The 19,406-nt window shown below is 35.3% G+C and overlaps 1 protein-coding gene across 3 annotated transcripts in view; it reads right to left on the bottom strand.

Moving 5' to 3' along the window:
- The window catches only part of Glra3 (glycine receptor alpha 3), a 179,514-nt gene that overhangs the window by 155,047 nt on the left and 5,061 nt on the right, over nt 1-19,406 (bottom strand). For 2 of the 3 annotated variants that reach the window (XM_029480241.1, XM_029480242.1), the window contains exon 1: nt 13,329-13,375. The exons of the other annotated variant lie outside the window; for it this stretch is intronic. The gene's annotated coding sequence lies outside the window, so the exon portion shown is untranslated. Of the gene's footprint in view, nt 1-13,328; nt 13,376-19,406 lie in introns of those variants that run through there. 3 annotated transcript variants of the gene reach the window in all.

The raw sequence follows: 19,406 nt of genomic DNA, 5'->3' as shown, positions 1-19,406 counted from the left end.
TCTTCTTCTTCTTCTTCTTCTTCTTCTTCTTCTTCTTCTTCTTCTTCTTCTTCTTCTTCTTCTTCTTCTTCTTCTTCTTCTTCTTCTTAATTATGCTGAAGATCAAACCTGAGGTCTCAAACAGGCTAGGAAAGCATTTTATCACTATGCCACAATGGAACAGGTAAAGTTGAACAATACTAATTTTTATACAAGACATATCTTTCTCACACAATCACTACATTTTACTGAACACTTTAATAGTTTTAAGCTTAAAATTCTTGATGACTCCCATAGCTTCGTGAGAGCTGATTATCTCATGGGTAATAGATAGTCTTTTTGGTAGTTTTGGCATCAGCTTATTTCAGCTGAAAGAACCAAAAGGCCATAACACAGCTAATTAACTAGCTAATTTGTAGTTTCCTAATGACTTATTTATTTTAAAGAAAACTAATTAAATGTTTCAGCGTACATAGAAATTGCTTAGAATCGGCTTAACAGCTCATATTATGTATTGAGTTCACAGGATAATTAAACAGAAGGCCTCATGGTAGAGTGATTAAAGGCTCCAGATGCACAGCCAGGAGCCTCACTTTGTGGGCCTTTGCTGCCACTAACTAGTTGTTTGGCCTTGGGCAAGCAAGACATTCTTTCACTAGTAATAAAACAGACTTAACAGTGATCCACATTTTTTTCACAGATAAGTTTGATAAAAACAAATGGCAAAATATATAATATGTTTATTAAATGCAAGGAAGTTATGACAAAGACATGTTCTTTTTGCATTTAGCACCATGACTCTTTGATTGAACTCCAGCGACATCAATGCAAGCTAATTCATGTGAAATGTCCTGGGTGGCTCTAGTGGGATCATGAAGCATGAGTAGAAAGAATACAGAGAAACCTTGGTAATAAGCAAGGAACATAAACAGAAAAACTTGTCCCTAGCCATGAAAACAATTCATATTAGAAACTGTTTCAGCAAAAGAAATTCTAAGTCAAATTCAAAAATGATCTATTTATATGGGCATTAAGTAACATTCATTCTTTTCTACCCAAAACTCTCATTCACAACATTCAATCTGCTGTAACTCATTGATTGAATTTGCACTTAACACTTTCGAGGTTAGATTGAAATTTTTTCAATAGATGGACTGAAATGGATTTTGCTTCTGTAGTATATTTTAAATAGCTCAAAATGAATTCATCAGTATAAAACTGTGAAATATGTCACAGAGGTGGGTATAATTTAGAATTTCATACAGAAAAATGCTTTGAAAAAAGTACCATGGCATCTAAGTGTAAGGACACAGGAAATCTGGAACAGCAAGAAGTGTAGTGAAGTTAGAATAGAGACAAGGGATGCTAGCACAATGGCAAGGGAAGCTGGAGAACATGTTGGGAACCACATTACTCAGAGCCTTAGACACTCAGTCATATCCCTTGGTCTCTATAGCACCACATGGAGACAATCTCAGTGCTCAAGTTGAGAAGAGTCACAGAGGAAATAAAGAAGAGAAGAATCTATGAGATTCAAAGGGATATTCCACAGAAATGAAAACACATCACAGTAATGACAGAGACAACTGGAATTGTGTTTGGGGGGGTAGGGATGTTTCAGGGATAGGGTAGAAACCTAGTGTATTGGAAACTCCTAAGAATCTACAAGGATGACCTTGGATAAACCCCTCAGTAATGAGGGATACAGAGCCTGAATCAGCCATCTTCTGTAACCAGGCAATGCATCCAGTGGAGGAATTGGGACACCAACCCAGCCACAAAACTTTTGATCTACAATTTGTCCTGCTTGATTAAAGGTGGCACAGAAATCGTGGGAGTGGCCAACCAAGAACTGGTGTAGCTTGCCACCCATTCCACTAAAAGGAGCCTGGAGGGGTAGGAACCTGATGCTGGATAGCTCAGAGACCTAGAATAGAAGCAAACATGACAGGCAAAAATTAAAAAGAAAATGAAATGATTCCCAATAATAGTCTGCTATACTCTTAGACAGGAGAATGGCATAATAACCATTAGAGAGGTTTCATTCAGTAACTGGTGGGAACAGATAGGCTCACAGCCAAACATTAGGTGTATTAGGGAAATCCTTCAGAAAGAGGGCAAAGAAGGATTGTTGGAGACAGAGGGGTCAAGAACAGTAGTAGAAGAGCCATAGAATCAACTAATCTAGGCTCATAGGAGCTCACAGAGTGTGAACTAACAAATAGAAAGCCTGCAGAGATCTAACCTAGGCCCCCAGCAGATATGTTACTGTTATGCATTTTGATCTTTTTGTGTGACTTTTAATAGTGGGACCTATAGGCGGACTCTTGAGTCTTTTGCTAGCTTTTGGAACCCATCTTTTCATACTGGGTTACCTCTTCCAGTCTTAATGTGAAAGGAAGTGCCTAGTTTTATTGCAACTTGATATCTCATATTTGGAGGTACCTGGTCTTACTGCAACTTGATTTGTTATATTTGGCTGATATCTCTGTGAAGCCTGCCCTTTTGTGAAGGGAAAGGAGGAGGAATGGATAGGCAAAAGCAGGTAACTGGGAGGGAGGAATGAAGAGAGGTAAAATTGTGGTTGGGATATGATACATGAGAGAAGAATAAATTAAAAGAGAAAAAAGAAATTAAAACAGTTCTACCTTATGTGAAATAGAGAAATTTTCTAAAATTAAGTATAGTAATTTTAAAATATGTAACTTTTGAAATGTCAATTAATTTTTAATGGCTATCCTAATTTTCTCCATTTTAATGTTGGCTGGACTAGTACCTTGAGTGTGGTTTATACTATTTTTTGTTGCTAGGAGATAGGAATAGGTGACTCCCTTGGGCCTATTGACCAGCTGACTCTGCAGAATCATTGAACCCCTTGTTTAATGAGATACTTTGTCTCCAAAACAACAGTGGCCTCAGGAGATGGCTTAGTGTGTAATAGCTTTAGCCAAGAAAATGCAAATATGAATATCTGAGTTTGAATATCCATAATCCAAGTAAAATCTAGAAGCCATAGAATAAGCATGTGCAATTCTAGTGTTTTTATCAAGATATGGGAGACATGCAAGAGCATCTGGAAGCTTGTGGACAAACATAGAAACTCTGTCTCAAGTAAACTGAATTGCAAGAACCAACATTATCGATATCCTCTGAGATCTACATGGGTTCCATTAGTGGTGTTGTGTGAACAAACGTGGCCACATGCATACACATGAATTACACAGAGAAGGGGGGAGGGGAGGAGATAGACAGACAGACAGGCAGTCAGATAGATAAATAGATAGATAGAGAACACAAAGTAGAGAACTTTAGAACAATACATGTTATATCATTTCCCTGGCCTCAACTGGTGTGCGTCCATACACACGCACAACACACACACACACACACACACACACACACACACACACACACGCACATGCACACATACTACAAAATACATAGATTACAAATAAAAGCATTCATGTTACAACATGATATGAATATCATGTATTTATTCTTTTCATTTACAATTTATTTTGTGTATTTTTAAAAACATATGCCTATACTTATGTTATTGTTCCTATGTAGTAACAAAGCATCCACTAAACTCTCTATGGAATAGAGTATCAGAAAAGTTTTTGTGGCCTAGACCTGTACATTATAATGGAAGAAGCAGAAATATAAGTGAACAGGAAAACCAGAGAGTATTCTAAGTTTGAAGGGAAAGCAATCAGTAGAATAAAATAGACAATGAATGAGAGTTTATGAGATAGGATGCTCAAGGAAATTTTTATAAGAAATTAAATTCTGAAGTGAATTTCAGGTGAACTGCAAAATGTTCTACATATAGGGAAGAGCTACTTGAAATGAATGGTGTCATGAAACCTCAACCATCTATAGGAAAAGATAACTTGATCTCTCATTTCACATCATGGATAGAAATAAATTTCAAGTAATTTAAAGCTTTACATATAAGTAAACATTTTAAGTATATCAAGAAAAGTCATTAATAATTGTTTGTCTTGAAATGGCACTAAAATAGTGCCAAGTGACTAGAGCCATACATAAGTTTATCTTAGAAATGAGTAGAAAAGAGACACAAAGAACAAAATCCTTCAAGTTCCTGGAAGACAAAAAGGAGAAAACAATCTCTTCCTGTATCTATATACCTTACCATGTAGATAATATAAAGAGGATGAAGATATATATCTTTTCAAAGTAAAAGGAGTTCATTTAGGTTCAGAGTAGATTAACTAGTGGAGAATGATGTCAACTTATGCTTAGTAAAACTGTCAAACATTAAAAATAAAATGAATCTCCTCAATTGTCTTCCAAATGAAAAATTATTTCTCATTAGGGCTCTAAACTGCTCTTAAAGGAAGGATCTTTGCTTGGCAGTGGATGGCCAACATAAAACCCTAGCACATCAATTGTCAATCAAGAAAAATATACTATAGGCTTACGCATTACCAAATCTGGTGTGGGCATTTTTCTTCTATAAGGACTGTCTGTATTCCATGTCAGAGGGACCTGAAAACTACCTAGCACAATTAAGTATTCAATAAAATCAAATAAGAAACAACAGAGAAAAAATGGAAAACTAAAGGCAAACAATATGTGAGCCAATAATAAACAATCATCAGTTGTTATTTATGTGTGAAAATAATCATCAGAGTAAAAGCAAGCATTTGAAAATACTGCTGCTTCTGAATGCAAATATATGGCATTCAGGACCAAGGAGTGCTAAGAAGATGCCTTGTTTAAATTATTATTTTGATGCTTTATCCATACACAAATTATTCTTTGGAAGAATTTCAAAGTAAAGGATTAGAAATAGAGCAGAATTTGGTTAAGACGTGTAGAAGAGGGTTTTGCAAACAAGAAAAATTAAAAATTCTTCACAGGAAAGGGCGATTTGTTTAATACCAATACCTACTCATTTTCTCTTTACACTATTCTTAGAAATATACCAAGCGCTGTTTGGGGGACTTTGGAATCTACAAAAAAAAAATTGCCCCAAATCATGTGTCTCATAGAATTCATATTGTAGTCAACCAGAGAACTATAAAGGCGAAATAAACTCTCTTTTGAAGTTTACATTTGTCCAGGTATTTGCTGGGGTCACGATGCTTACCTTGTGAATTTATGTCATATTATATTATATTATATTATATTATATTATATTATATTATATTATATTATATTACAAATGGACTTAAAGTCTTTGAGACTATATAATCTCTTGGGAAAAGTAAATAAAACAGAAAAGAGAAGAAAGAGCAGATAGAGGAGAATATAGCCCAACTGAACAACAACAACAACAAAGAAAAAAAAAAAACATGGGAGAAGGACACCCAGTGTAGAAAGGTCCTTGGAACCAGCTTAATCACTAAACCCAGACACTATTTTAAATGCCAACAAGTGCCTGTTGACAGGATCCTGATATAACTGTCTCCTGAGAAGCTCTGCTAGTGCCTGGCAAATACAGAAGTGGATGCTCATAGCCATCCATTGAACTAAGCACGGGGTCCCCAATGAAGGAGCTAGAGAAAGGATCCAAGGAGCTGAAGGGGTTTGCAGCCCATAGGAGGAACAACAATATGAACTAACCAGTACCCCCAGAGCTCCCAGGTACTAAACCACCAACCAACCAGTATACATCATGGCTCCAGCTGTATATGTAGCAGAGGATGGCCTAGTCAATCATCAGTGGGAGGAGAGGCCTTGGTCCTGTGAAGGTTCTATGCCCCAGTGCAGGGGAATGCCAGGGCCAGGAAGCAGGAGTGGGTGGGTTGGTGAGCAGGGGAGGGGGAAGGGAATAGGAGGTTTTCAGAGGGGAAACAAGGAAAGGGGATAATATTTGAAATGTAAATAAAGAAAATATCTAATAAAAATAAAATGGATAAAGAATCCTCAAAAAAAAAAGGCACTAAAGAAGATGAAGCAAGGGGACAGGCAACAAAACTATTGACAGTTCTTAAAGATGAAAACTGAACACTAACCATTTTCAATGTAGAGGTCACTGTTGGTAGATTGGTGGCCTATTAGGAAAATTGTGGACATTGAACTGAATGGGCTTAAAATGAATTAGAGAGGGAATATCACAATGGGCATACAAACTTATTATCATAAAAATAATCCACAATATTAGAAACTTATAAATTATGTTTCTTTAAAAATAAACTTAGTAGGTCACTTGTAAAGTAGATTTCTAACAACACATTAATATTTAAACTATGTTTAACTCAAAATCATTTAGTAAAAATATCCCTGGAAGAATTGATAGTGTATGAATAAGCACTTTATATAAAACATACACATTTAGCATAAAACGGACTTCTCAAATTTAGCAGCAACTAGGCGATGTCGATTTCCTCCAAGGGTAGACTTCACTAAAATTGACATAAAAAATTCATGAGTGGATGGGTGAAGGTTATTTCATATATATATATACATATATATATATTTCATATATATATACATATATATATGTATATATGTATATATATGTATATATATGTATATGTGTGTGTGTGTGTGTGTGTGTGTGTGTGTGTGTGTGTGTGTGTGAAAGCACAGGGTGGATATAGTTGCCACAGCTGTTTTAAGGAGAGATACTTCTCTGGTCTATTTAAGGCATGCACACCCTGCTTTACTCAAAACTTCATGGGAAAAGGCAGAAAGAGAGAAGATGGACTGTTTGCTTCAATTCTTCTCCTAAACCAGTCAACAGAAATCTCCCTTAGGTTTTTCTGTAGTAGCATAGGTTAAGAAATGGAGAGTGGCCAGAGAAGATTTTCTATGAAAATTCTGTGTGCCTTCCTCTGTTTGTCTCTTCTTCTCTTTCTTTCCCTGTCTCTGTCTCTCTGTGTCTCATTCTTTCTCTCTGTCTCTGTCTCTGTCTCTGTCTCTGTCTCTGTCTCTGTCTCTGTCTATCTCTCTCCTTCTCTCTCTCTCTCAGAAAAACCAAACAATAGAAGAGAAAGGCAGTGCTATTCCTAATTAAATAAGATCCTTGTCTTAAAAATATATAAATCCCCAACTTTTTTTTACATTGAGATGCACTTTTATGAGAGTGGCCAGGAGAGGATCGGGCAGTACCTGGGAACAGTTTTGATTTATCCTAAGTATTTGTATTCCTGAAGAGACAACAGAACTGAAAACAGCATTACCTAACTTATTGTGGAAAAAGCAAAACTAAATTCACATAAACCCTTTGAGATTGGTTTGAAATAAATGCTTATGGTGATTTGAAATTTGAATACAGATTTTATATAGTTACACATCAATTACTATGTTAGCAGCTACAACATCAACCCTACAAAATGGCAAATTAGTTCTGTATTCTGCTAACAGTCCAAAGAAATGCGTATCATTAAAGTTTATTTTTTTAAATGTAAATTAGTACTGGTTTCTTAAGATGAATTGCATGTTATAGAATGTTGTTCATAATCAACATGGCTCTTTTCTTCCTTTTGGAGGAAATATAATTTTTTTAATTCTTTTTGACATATGTTAAGAAAATGTCTTCAAAGATTATAGTGAGGTAGAATGTGGCTGTCTGAGCCACAGGAAAAAACATCAGCCTTAGGTCTCTCATCTCTTCAGGTTGGTTTTGAAAACTGTTTATTCTATTTGTGGTCATTTGTCCCACATGTGCACACAAACATTATTCCACACCATACATGAAGTCTTCATTACCTCCATGAATGTTGCATCTTAAAAAGGGGACAGAGCATTTTCTCTATCTGAAGTGTGGAATATAATATAATTGGGGCCTACTAAGTTGTAATAGCAGCTGCTCACAATTAGGAGTGTGGACAGATCATTGGGAACTAGGATGCATATTTTGCTTACTAAAATTTTATCAATTATTTTTCTTAAATCTCAACTAGTTCATGTTTCTTTTGCTAAGCTAAGTCAGAAGTTTTATTCCTCCAACTGTAACTTATAGAACACAGCCTATCTCATTTGTATAGCTTGGTCATTCACTGGTGTTCATTATTGATAAGCTGAATAAAACATCATTATATTCTTTACTAGGCTGGAAACTTCAGTGATAAGGGGAGAACTTAGATCATGTTACTTTCTTCATGGGGATTGAGATGAGCAGAGAACAGTAATATACTATTTGCTTTTAGTATTCTCCTTGATAAAGGATAGGTTGCTCCAGGTATAGCTCAAGAGAACTTTGTTCTTTAATATACATTTAATAAGCATTAAGTAGTTTAATTTATAAAAAAAAAAACTTCTTTGAGGTTGGTTTCAATAACTTTTGAGTGATTAATGTCAAACCTGCAACATAAAACCATCAATAAGCAGGTGTCTAAGAAAGATGTCTTGGTTCTGAATTTTAATTAAGAAAGTACCTCTTAGACTTTAAAAATACACACTTTGTCAAAAATGTAAATTTGGTTTTTGTATGACCTAAGTACATCTTATAAAAATCATTGAAATCTAAAGCATAAAGAATGTTCTTGAACCTACCAATCTGGAGTGAACATGACTACCTGGAAGGACTTTGTATTTATAATTTGATAGTAAAATTCACCAAAATTATACACAGCATTAATAATACTAATTTACTTTGAATTCACTGGTTGCTGTTTTGACTAATTTTGTACCAATGCATATTTTAAAGTATATTTTAAAAATAATAAATTCACAACATAAGAGTCAAGATATAAAAGCAAGATATTTTAGGGTAAAGCACTGGTATCTCAAGTCTTTAGTGCAGGAAAGATATGTGCAGAGAATTTAAAGTGGAAACATTAAAAATGCGTTTTATAAATAGCACTGAGTCAACAGCATGGCGATACTCAGATTTTCATAGCTATTCCCACTTAGGTGACTATGAATTTTTATGTGCAGTGCAAGGTGCTGTATCTGAAGTGCATTTATGGCAGACTGAAGATGTTTCTTCCTGTGGCTCGGGCAGCTTCATTCTACCTCACTATCATATTCTTTGAATGAGAGAGAATTGGTACAGAACAAACAGAAAATCTAAAATACCACAAAAGAATTCATGATTAGAAATGCTAAAGATGAAAATGTAACAAAAGAGATAGTGATACTAAACCTCTCAACAGTAAATATTATACTAGACTTCAAGAGGTTTTGGGGACCAGATTTTTCTTTCTTTCTTTTTTTTCAACTATTTCCATAGCAGCTTTATTTTTTTATATTTCATTTTTATTAGATATTTTCTTCATTTGCATTTCAAATGCTATCCTGAAAGTCCCCTATGCCCTCCCTTGTCTTGCTCCCCAACCTACCCACTCAGGCTTCCTGGCCCTGGTATTTCCCTATACTGGGGCATAGAATCTTCACAAGATCAAGGGCCTCACCTTCCACTGATGACCAACTAGGCCATCCTCTGCTACATATGCAAGTAGAGAGACAGTTCTGAGGGGTACTGGTTAGTTCATATTGTTGATCCTCCTATAGGGTTGCCGACCCCTTTTGGGTATTTTCTCTAGCTTCTTCTTTAGGGGCCCTGTGTTCCATCCAATAGATGACTTTGAGCATCCACTTCTGTATTTTCCAGGCACTGGCATAGACTCACAAGAGATATATCAGGGTCAGATATATCAGCTATATCAGATTTTTCTTAAACATTAAGCATGAAACAAAAAAGTAATAACCAAGGATGCTCACATTCTAATACAAGCTAGTAATTACCTTTTACTTAAGCCAGAATACAGTGCTACTTCCTCACCTATACCCATACCTTCACTCCCTCATCTTTTTAAAATCTTTGATCTATATGCTTAAATTTTTATGGGATGATATGAAAAATGTTTGGGCAGCCCTATATTATAGAAAAGATGTCTTTTAGCATTAAGAGATCTTGTATTTATTTCATAAAATGTATCAACCTCACCACCACACACAGTAGTTTACAATGATAGGTTGGCTGTTTCAAGATGAAAACCAAACCAAACAAAACAAAACAAAAATCTCAAGATTATTAGTGAATATATAGGCCAGAATTTCCTGCTTCAGTGCCCATACATAAAGTAGTGTAAAGAAAGTAAGAAGTGTGAAAGTGGGTATCACATTTTCCAGTAGAAAAAAATTATCAAAACTTATAATTTGAGCCAAGTAATGGTAGCACACGCCTTTAATCCCAGCACTCAAGAGGCAGAGGCAGGAGGATCTCTGTGTGTTTGAGGCAAGCCTGCTATACAGAGCAAGATCCAGGAGAGTTAGAGCTATTCAGAGAAAACCTGTCTTAAACAAGAACAATAGCAACAGCAATATGATTTTAATTTCATTGAAATTAACTCAGATTTCAAACACCTCTTTTTAAATTTGTTTGATTTTGATTTTTATTAGATATTTTCTTCATTTACATTTCAAATGTTATCCCCTTTTCTAGTTTCCCCTCTGAAAATCCCCTATCCCCTCTCACCTCCCCTTGTTCTGAAACCCACCCACTCCCATTCCTGGTCCTGTTATTCCCCTATATTGGGGCATAGAACCTTCACAGGACCTAGGGCCTCTCCTTCCATTGATGACCGACTACGCCATCCTCTGTTACATATACAGCTAGAGCCACAAGTTCCACTATGTGTTTTCTTTGATTGGCAGATTAGTTCCCAGGAGCCCTGGGGTTACTGATTAGTTCATATTGATGCTCCCCCTATGGGGCTTCAGACCCCTTCAGCTCCTTGTGTACTTTCTCTAGCTCCTTCATTGGGGACCTTGTGCTCTGTCCAATGGATGACTGTGAGTATCCACTTCTGTATTTGCCAGGCACTGGCAGAGCCTCTCAGAAAACAGTCATATCAGGCTCCTGACAGCAGGTACTTGTTGGCATCTGCCATAGTATCTGGGTTTGGCAGTTGTTTATGGGATGGATGCCCAAGTGGGGAAGTCTCTGGATGGTCATTCCTTCAGTCTCTGCTCCAACCTTTGTCTCTGTAATTCATTCCATGTGTATTTTGTTCCCCATTCTAAGAAGGATTCTGAGCTTCTGGGCTAATCTCCACTTATCAGTGAGTGCTTATCATGTGTGTTCTTTTGTGATTGGGTTACCTCACTCAGGATGATATCCTCCAGAAACATCCATTTGTCTAAGAATTTCAGAAATTCATTTTTAAAATAGCTATGTAGTACTCCAATGTATAAATGTACCACATTTTCTGTATTCATTCCTCTCTTGAGGGACATCTGGGTTCTTTCCAGCTTCTGGCTATTATAAATAAGGCTTCTATGAACATAGTGGAGCATGAGTCCTTATTACAAGTTGGAACATCTTCTGGGTATACGCCCACCAGTGGTATTGCTGGATCTTCCGGTAGAACTATGTCCCTGATGATTAAGGATGTTGAACATTTTTTCAGGTGCTTCTCAGCCATTTGGTATTCCTCAGTTGTTTAGCTCTGTGTCCCATTTTTAATAGATTTGTTTGGTTTTCTGGAGTCTAACTTCTTGATATATATATATTAGATATAGATATAGGTATAGATTAGATATATAGATATATAGATATACATATATAGATATATATTGGATATTAGTCCCCTATCAGATCTAGGATTGGTAAAGATCTTTTTCCACTCTGTTGGTGGTCTATTTCTTGATCTTGAAATCACTTCTGAAGTTTTCCACTAATAACTCAGAGAGTCATCAATAACATGTCTCTATTTTCAGTCCCTCTTCTGTCTGTTTATGCTTACATGTGTGCATGCATTCATGCATGAGTGTGTGTGTGTGTGTGTATGAAATTTATGTTAGAAGATTCTCTACATAATTGTATCATTTCTTTATATACTATTTTTAAGGGTACTATACTTTACTGTTGTTAAAATGTGTGTGTGTGTGTATGTGTGTGTGTGTTCACACTTACACACATTTGATTATTACCCTATGTTATTCTCTGTTTCTCACATGTGCCTTAGTTGTAATGCGTCTCCTTTTCTTTTTAATATATGGATTATTCTTTATATTAGGATATTTTATTGCATTGATCATACTTTAGTTAGCACTTCGAATCCCTTACAAGTGAATCCCACCTGAGCTAAAAAAAAGACACATTTTTGTGACAATTCAATAGCTCTTATATGCATGACTATAGTGGATGTTAGCTATAAAGTAGACCTTCAGAAGGCAAGCTATTGATATAAAACAGAGAGTCATCACTCCACTACTAAGTACATATTTCTTCTAAAGGAATAGATCATATTTTGATAATGTCAGCTTTAAAATTATTATATAAAATTATTATATAAAATTATATATATATATATTATTATAACATTACATTATAAAGTTAGACCACCATAGTTGAAACAATCACTCAGTCCATAAAAATGTCACTGAGCCTTTCAAAATGAGAAATGAAGTTTGTCTCTGAGTATTGTCTTCACATTTATTATTTAGATGTGTGTTCACAAATGAACTGAGAAATCAGACAAACGTAGGACTTGCTATTTAAAAAAAAAGTCTGAAATATGCCAATTGTTTCCTATAAAGGAGTACAATCTTACATTACATTCCAAGCTTGGATCTCAGTTTTCTCTTGGTCTTTGATATTTATTTTTATATCCCTAAATAAAGAGACGGACACACAGAAAATAATACTTTTAAATATTGAAGTAAAGCAAAGTTTGAGGTTTATGTGATGTTGGTTAAGGAAAAATAGTTGGACTAGAAATGAGATTCAACATTACTATAATCTCAGAGACACCAGCAGAGGTCTACAGTGGAATCACTCTCTTTGATGATGCTCACTGTTGAAGATTTGTAGGAAGAAAGAGATATCCTAAATCCCAACGGGCTAAGGGAGAAAAGGAAAGGATTCAAAGGTCTTTTCAAGTATTTTAAGATCCTTACAAAGTAACAACTTGAAGAAGAGTGGGATGTACAGTAATTTAATCTATATAATCCTTGCTGCTTCCATTTTCCTCACTACAGAAAATAGGAGGCAAAAAGAAAGGACACAAAGAAGTTAGTGTATTTTTATTAGACAGCAGGATACACTATACAAGGAAAGGTTCTTTTGTATATCCGTAAAGACAAATCTCTTCTTATGAGAGGATGATTAGATACATAGTAGAAACGCCATTCAGTGCATCTTAGAGTTGTAATCAGCAAGTAAATAGCTTTACAAAGGTACAGATTTAAGTTCTTAGAATCAGAGTTGCCTGATACATTCTGTTTTTAACAATAAAATAATCACTTTGTTAACATTATGAAATTCAGAAACCTATGCATGTGTGTGTGCTCTTATGAGTGTTCACATGTGCTTGCATCTAATATGCATTATAAATCTATTTATATGCAGTTTCCTATGGGTTTGGATGTGTATATACATGTGCATACTTAACTGTGAATGTAAGAAAAACAATTTACTGACATACCTCAAATGCCATCATGTAGTCTCGAGACAAGGCTTACTGCTGGAAAGTAGATCTCATCAGGTTAACTAGACTGCTGAGTCAATGTGTCCTTGAAATCATACATCTCTTCCTCTCTAGGGCCAGAGTTGCAATCATGCACCAGCAAGTGGTTTTTACAAATGCTCTACAGATTGAACATGGGCACTCTTGTTTGCTCAGAAAACATTTTACTGGCTCATTCATATACTTGACTTTTAGTCCTAAAAATGACAAAAAGTATTCACGTATTTAAAGGAACATGTGTGTACCCTGTGCTAGAAATGTCACTGTGAAGCTAACTGTAGCCTCCATTTTGTTGTCTTGTGAAAATATTGTCCCTGCTAATGTCTCAGTCTCTATTTGAATTGGCCTTCTTTTTCCATTCTCACACCCGATCAGGAATCCTGTGTCCATTTAAACATCCTTATTCCTTAAAAACATATTCTGTTAGTTCCCACCCCCCCAAAAAAAAATATTTCTTGCTTTTACTCAATGTTTATAACTGCTGCTTTATTTGCTAGTTATCTATGGTTATATATTCAGTGATTATCATCTGTAAAAAAAATAAGGTTTTTGCAACTGAATCTTAATATGCATACAAATAAATTGATTAAAAAGGGAAAACCCAAATATTATATGATATCACGATTTTCAATTTATCAAGGGACTCAGAAATGTGACAGTGACTCTGATGTGAGAGCTGTAACAGATATAACAGAATTTAAGTGTGACCTTCAATATGTTATTAACAATTGAATAATCTGCCTCAGGTTTGGTGATCTCCTGGTTATATTTCTTCTTTCCAGTGCAGATTTATTATCAAAAGTAAATGAGGAGGCTGGCAATAGCTCAGTCAGTAAAGTAACTGATATCTGAACATTTGATATAAGATTGTGTCTGAACCCCTAGCACTCTTGTAAAAATGCCTGTTGTGGTGGTAGATGTCTATAATCCCATCATTGTAGAGACAGAGGCAGGGCCTTGGGGTTTACTGACTGGCCACCTAGCTAAATCTTTGAGATTCAATTAAAAATTTCTTCCCCAATAAAAAAAGTATTAATACATAAACCGTTAACCCTTGCTCCTAAATCCATGCAGTCATAAACAGATACATACACAACAGTAAATGACCAACAATCAAGAAGGATCTAAATCTCTATTCAATGAATGAGACAGTTTATGTTTTACTGGCACTTGAAAGTGACTTCTTGCAGTAGAGAAAGGCAAGTAGAGATGGACTTCAGTAGGAATTTCATGTGCAAGATATTCATGTAAGATATGGGAGGGACTATGAATATGCCACTGCCTTTTTCTGAAAGAATTTACTCTTTGAGAAGGGGGAATGCTCAGTCACCTTGCTTTTGGGACATTGGCCTAGGTACATGGAAGTTATGTCCCTACTGAGTCTAGGGATGAGATCTGAGGTAGTATCTTAGAGATGGTGACATAAAATGCATACTGTTTAGCCAAAGAAGTGGAATTCACATTTTCTCTCAGTCATTTCATGGAGGGGATGGGGATATCATTTGACAAGGTTTTAACTGGTGATCTCACAGGCTCACACTTGAAGGATTATTTGAAGAGTCTGAATAAGATTATTTTTTCAAGTCAAGCATTGCTGATGATGATTCTTCACACCCTACTGACGATATGTAATTTAGTTTATCTGTTGCTAGAATTTTTGGCAGATCTGTTGTGAAATTTTGTAATGGCTACATTCAGCCTTCTCTATTTACATAGCAGGAGACTTGCTGGAGCAAACACGAGCACTAACAACTGAGATCTGCTTTAGAAGGCTACCATAACTTCACATATGAAATTCTACATGTTCTTAATGTCAATACTAAAATTACTGTAAAATACACTAAATCAAAGTGTCCCTAATATTCTTTTGTAAAAAAACACATAGATAAGAATATGATGGTTGTCATCGAATAGTAACTTTAGCCAGGGAATTTACAAATTAAACTATATTTTAAGAAAGCTTAATGGCTTCTTAAAACAATGTATTTATAAAAGATCTCTGCTGCTTTGCTTTTAGGACTACTTTATATGTAGCAGTACCAGTAGTTGAACTACATAATTTGTTCATCTCAAAGCTGCAAAGACCTAGTAATCTAAAATTATCAAAACATGTTTATTTCTCAATTATGACTCCATGTTATGACTATTGTATAAACTATAATTTTATATGATTGTATTATATTGTATAAAGTATACAGAATTTTATAACTATGCAATTTTAGTATAGGAATCATCACATCAGGGTGGCAACCATTAGAATATGGGGTATCACTACCCCAAGGAAGCTAGGCAGATACTTCTTCTTGTATAAGGATTTAAGCTTTTATTATTTCATAAGAACAAAAACATAGAGTATAAAAATAAGAGATACAAAGGGTGTATTTGTGGTATCGTAATTTCATGGCTATGGTTAGAATAATACATAGAAAATATTCCTTAAAAAGCAATAATGAAACAGATCTGAGAAAGAATTAATAACAACAAAGATTGAATAATTATGTGATAATATGTATTCCATCACATAATCCATTGTCTTTGTGAAGTAAAAAACTAGAACTTCATTACAGCTTTTAAAAGTTTCCAGTGTTTGTATGTTTTTGACCTCAAAATGGGTAATGTTTTCAAAGTATAATATGTTTGGTCATATTTTTTTTAATGTATTGCCTGATTTGAGATTTGTTTTTAATCAGACATTTATTTCATTTACATTTTCAATGCTATCCCAAAAGTCCCCTACCCACTCACCCACCCACTCCCACTTCTTGGCCCTGGCATTACCCTGTACTGAGGCAGATAAAGTTTGCACGACCAATGGGCCTCTCTTTCCACTGATGGCCCACTAGGCCATCTTCTGATACATATGCAGCTAGAGACACGAGCTCTGGGGGGTACTGGGTAGTTCATATTGTTGTTCCACCTATAGGGTTGCAGATCCCTTTAGCTCCTTGGGTACTTTCTCTAGCTTCTCCATTGGGAGCCCTGTGATACATCCAATAGCTGACTGTGAACATCCACTCCTGTGTTTGCTAGGACCTGGCATAGTCTCACAAGAGACAGCTATATCTGGGTCCTTTCAGCAAAATCTTGCTAATATATGCAATGGTGTCAGCGTTTGGAGACTGATTATGGGATGGATACCTAAATATGGCAGTCTCTAGATGGTCCATTGGTCATATATCTTATATGAGATGTTGAATATAAAACTTACTTTTTATGTCATGACAGATACCTTTAAAAAAACTATTTGTTGAGTTTCTACTTAATATCTGATATTGAATTAAACATTACAGAGATAAAAACATAGTTCAAAAATAAAACTGTCCTTGAGGAATTACAATTTTTAAAGTAAGAGAAAATCTGCATAAAACTAAAACATAAATATGAAAAAGATACTGTGTGTACAGCAACTATCAAAAGAAAACATTTTGCATCAACACTTTGCATATTAGAAAGAAAATGTAACCATTGTTCCACACAGCTTAATAAAAGCCATAGAAGGATACAGGTGAAATTTATAAAGCAATTTTAAACTGGAGTGTTTGAACTTCACTCATGGAACCAGAGACTAGAAAAATGCTCCTGACTTAAATCATGATTCAGATATAGCAGAAATGTCATCTAAAATGTAAAACTCTAAAAAGAAGTCAAGAAATAAAACCTAAAATCTAAGACCAATGTTTGTATGTGCAAATATAGGGAATGCAAGCTTAAGCTTACTTTGGATAAAAGAAATAGAATAGTAACTTAATTTTATTATTAAAATTATTTAAGAAATTCATTTTTTTGGTAATAAAGAAGTCTCAATGTCAAGAATTTTTAAATCTGAACAAAGTGCCTTGCATTGTAAATGTTTCTCAGATGTTCCCAGAGTTAGGTAGGAGTCCCATGGCCCAGTTATCTACATACTAATCCTCATCAAATCATGTTACTTGAGTAGTTATGTTTGTAACACCATCAGAAATATCTCAAGGTTTAGTATAATCAATGTGGAAAATGTGTGATTGCATGCCCTCACCAATTGCCTTTGACACTCTTCCATCCATTAACACTGTAATAATACTAACAACTTAGCTTTCATGTTTAACTGCACCTGGAAGATTACTGCTAGGGCTGAAAGTCCCCGTTCTTTACCAGTGACACTTTGTCCAGGAAAACCTCTTGCATGGAGATCATGCATCTCAGAAATTGTGATAGGGCCACATCTATTTATCAGTTTCTCCCTCTGATGACACCAGAGGATTTAAATTCTAATTTAGAAAATGCATGTTGGCATGCAGTTTTAGCTGAGGTTCACCTCTCACATGAGCTTCTCGAGTGATTTGCACATTTTGTTGGTTCTGTCATACAACTCCTACTCCTCATCCAAATCCATACTGAGGTGACTTCCTGGCTACTTCTCCAAGCAAAACAAAGCTACAAGCTGTCCTATTCTTGATGGGACGCAGCAAAGTAAATAAAAAACAAAGAATAAATATATCACACTTCTATATGGACATGTGCTTATATTTATTGTTTTCGGTAAGTATTGATAACCTCCATATAAAGTCTCAATATAAAGAATTACAGGTAAGCTTGGTAGGAAAACCAGAGAGGATCCATTATCCCACCACATGCTACAAGAGATCTAGGCTGAGTGTTTTTTTACCTGCTCCCTCTCTTGTGTTTTACCCTCACTGCCTATGCATGTGGTTTCCATTTCTTCTTTTTTTTTTCTAATTGCAGATAAGTGTATGTGTATATTACTCTGTGTAGTATATTACTCTGTGTAGGTGTGCACATGAGTGCAGATGCCTGGACCTTGTACTCCTGATCTTTAACTGCTGAGCCATCTCCCCATCTTATAATTGCATTAGTTATATCTCTCTTTTGCAAGATCCTTTAATATGCTTTTTATAAACATTTGCTATGTCTACATTGGTAGCAGTTAAATTACAGCTGATCTCTACTTACCTAAGGGATGGCAGGACACAAGGGTGGCATTTCATGCCTGAAACGTTCTAAACATTCAGTGCTCCTTTCAAAATTAACCCAAAAGTTCTGCATGCCTTTAATATTTAAGGTATGTTTTTGAACAGAAATACATATATGTAGTATAAACTATAAAGGAATCATGCAGGTAAAGATTTACTCTTGGAATTTAAATTGTAATTATAATCTATGCCAGTAAGATATATACTTGTGTATATAAATAGTATGTGTGTCTATGTTTATGTAAGTATTTATGTATTGGGGCATGTACATTTCATCACACAAATATGGAGTCAACAAAAGTAAAGGAGTCAGTTTTCTCCTTCAACCATATTATTTCTAGGGTTAGAATTTGGGTTGTCTGGCCTAGCCTCAGGTACCTCCCACAAAGTCATCTCTAAAGACAACCAGGTTTACTTTGGGAGCTATGTTAATAGTTGTAACAAGAAGAATATGAGTTTAAATAACAAACTATGGCTTCTTCCACTAACTTTGGCAATGATTACTTGTTTTTCTATATCAGTATTTACTTGTTTTTCATCTTCAAGAAATTATTTTCTGTGCTGAAGATTGACCCTAGGCCTTACATACATTATACAAGAGTTCTACTACTAAGCAATACATCCAGCTTTATTTTGTTGTTGTTGTTGTTGTTGTTGTTATAGGTTTGAGGAAGATTCTTGCTCTGTAGCACAGAAAAGCTTCTAATTTTCAGTCTTCCCCGCTTAGGCCTCCTTCTTAGCTGGAAGTACTGACTCTTACTGCCAGAATAGATTAATTTCTATTACCAAACTTATGATGTTTTTAGACTGGGTCTTGTTATGTTCACTTGGGTGTTCTTGAATTTTCTGGGTTCCAGTAACTCGCCTATATCAGCCTCTTGAGGATCTAAGGCCACAAGAATGCCACAGTATCCAGTCATTACATGTAAATTTGATGGAAATTCTCTCTCACAAGGAGAGGTATACATAGCTATTTTGATCCAAATTGCAACATACCCATATAATAGTAACTACAGAGTTACATCATTTGCGTCTAATTTTATTCGTATTCCATTCCATTCCNNCT

This window comes from Mus caroli, chromosome 8 (assembly GCF_900094665.2).
Source record: "Mus caroli chromosome 8, CAROLI_EIJ_v1.1, whole genome shotgun sequence".
NCBI classification, from domain to species: Eukaryota; Metazoa; Chordata; class Mammalia; order Rodentia; family Muridae; genus Mus; species Mus caroli.
This window is presented reverse-complemented; position numbering and strand designations above follow the sequence as displayed.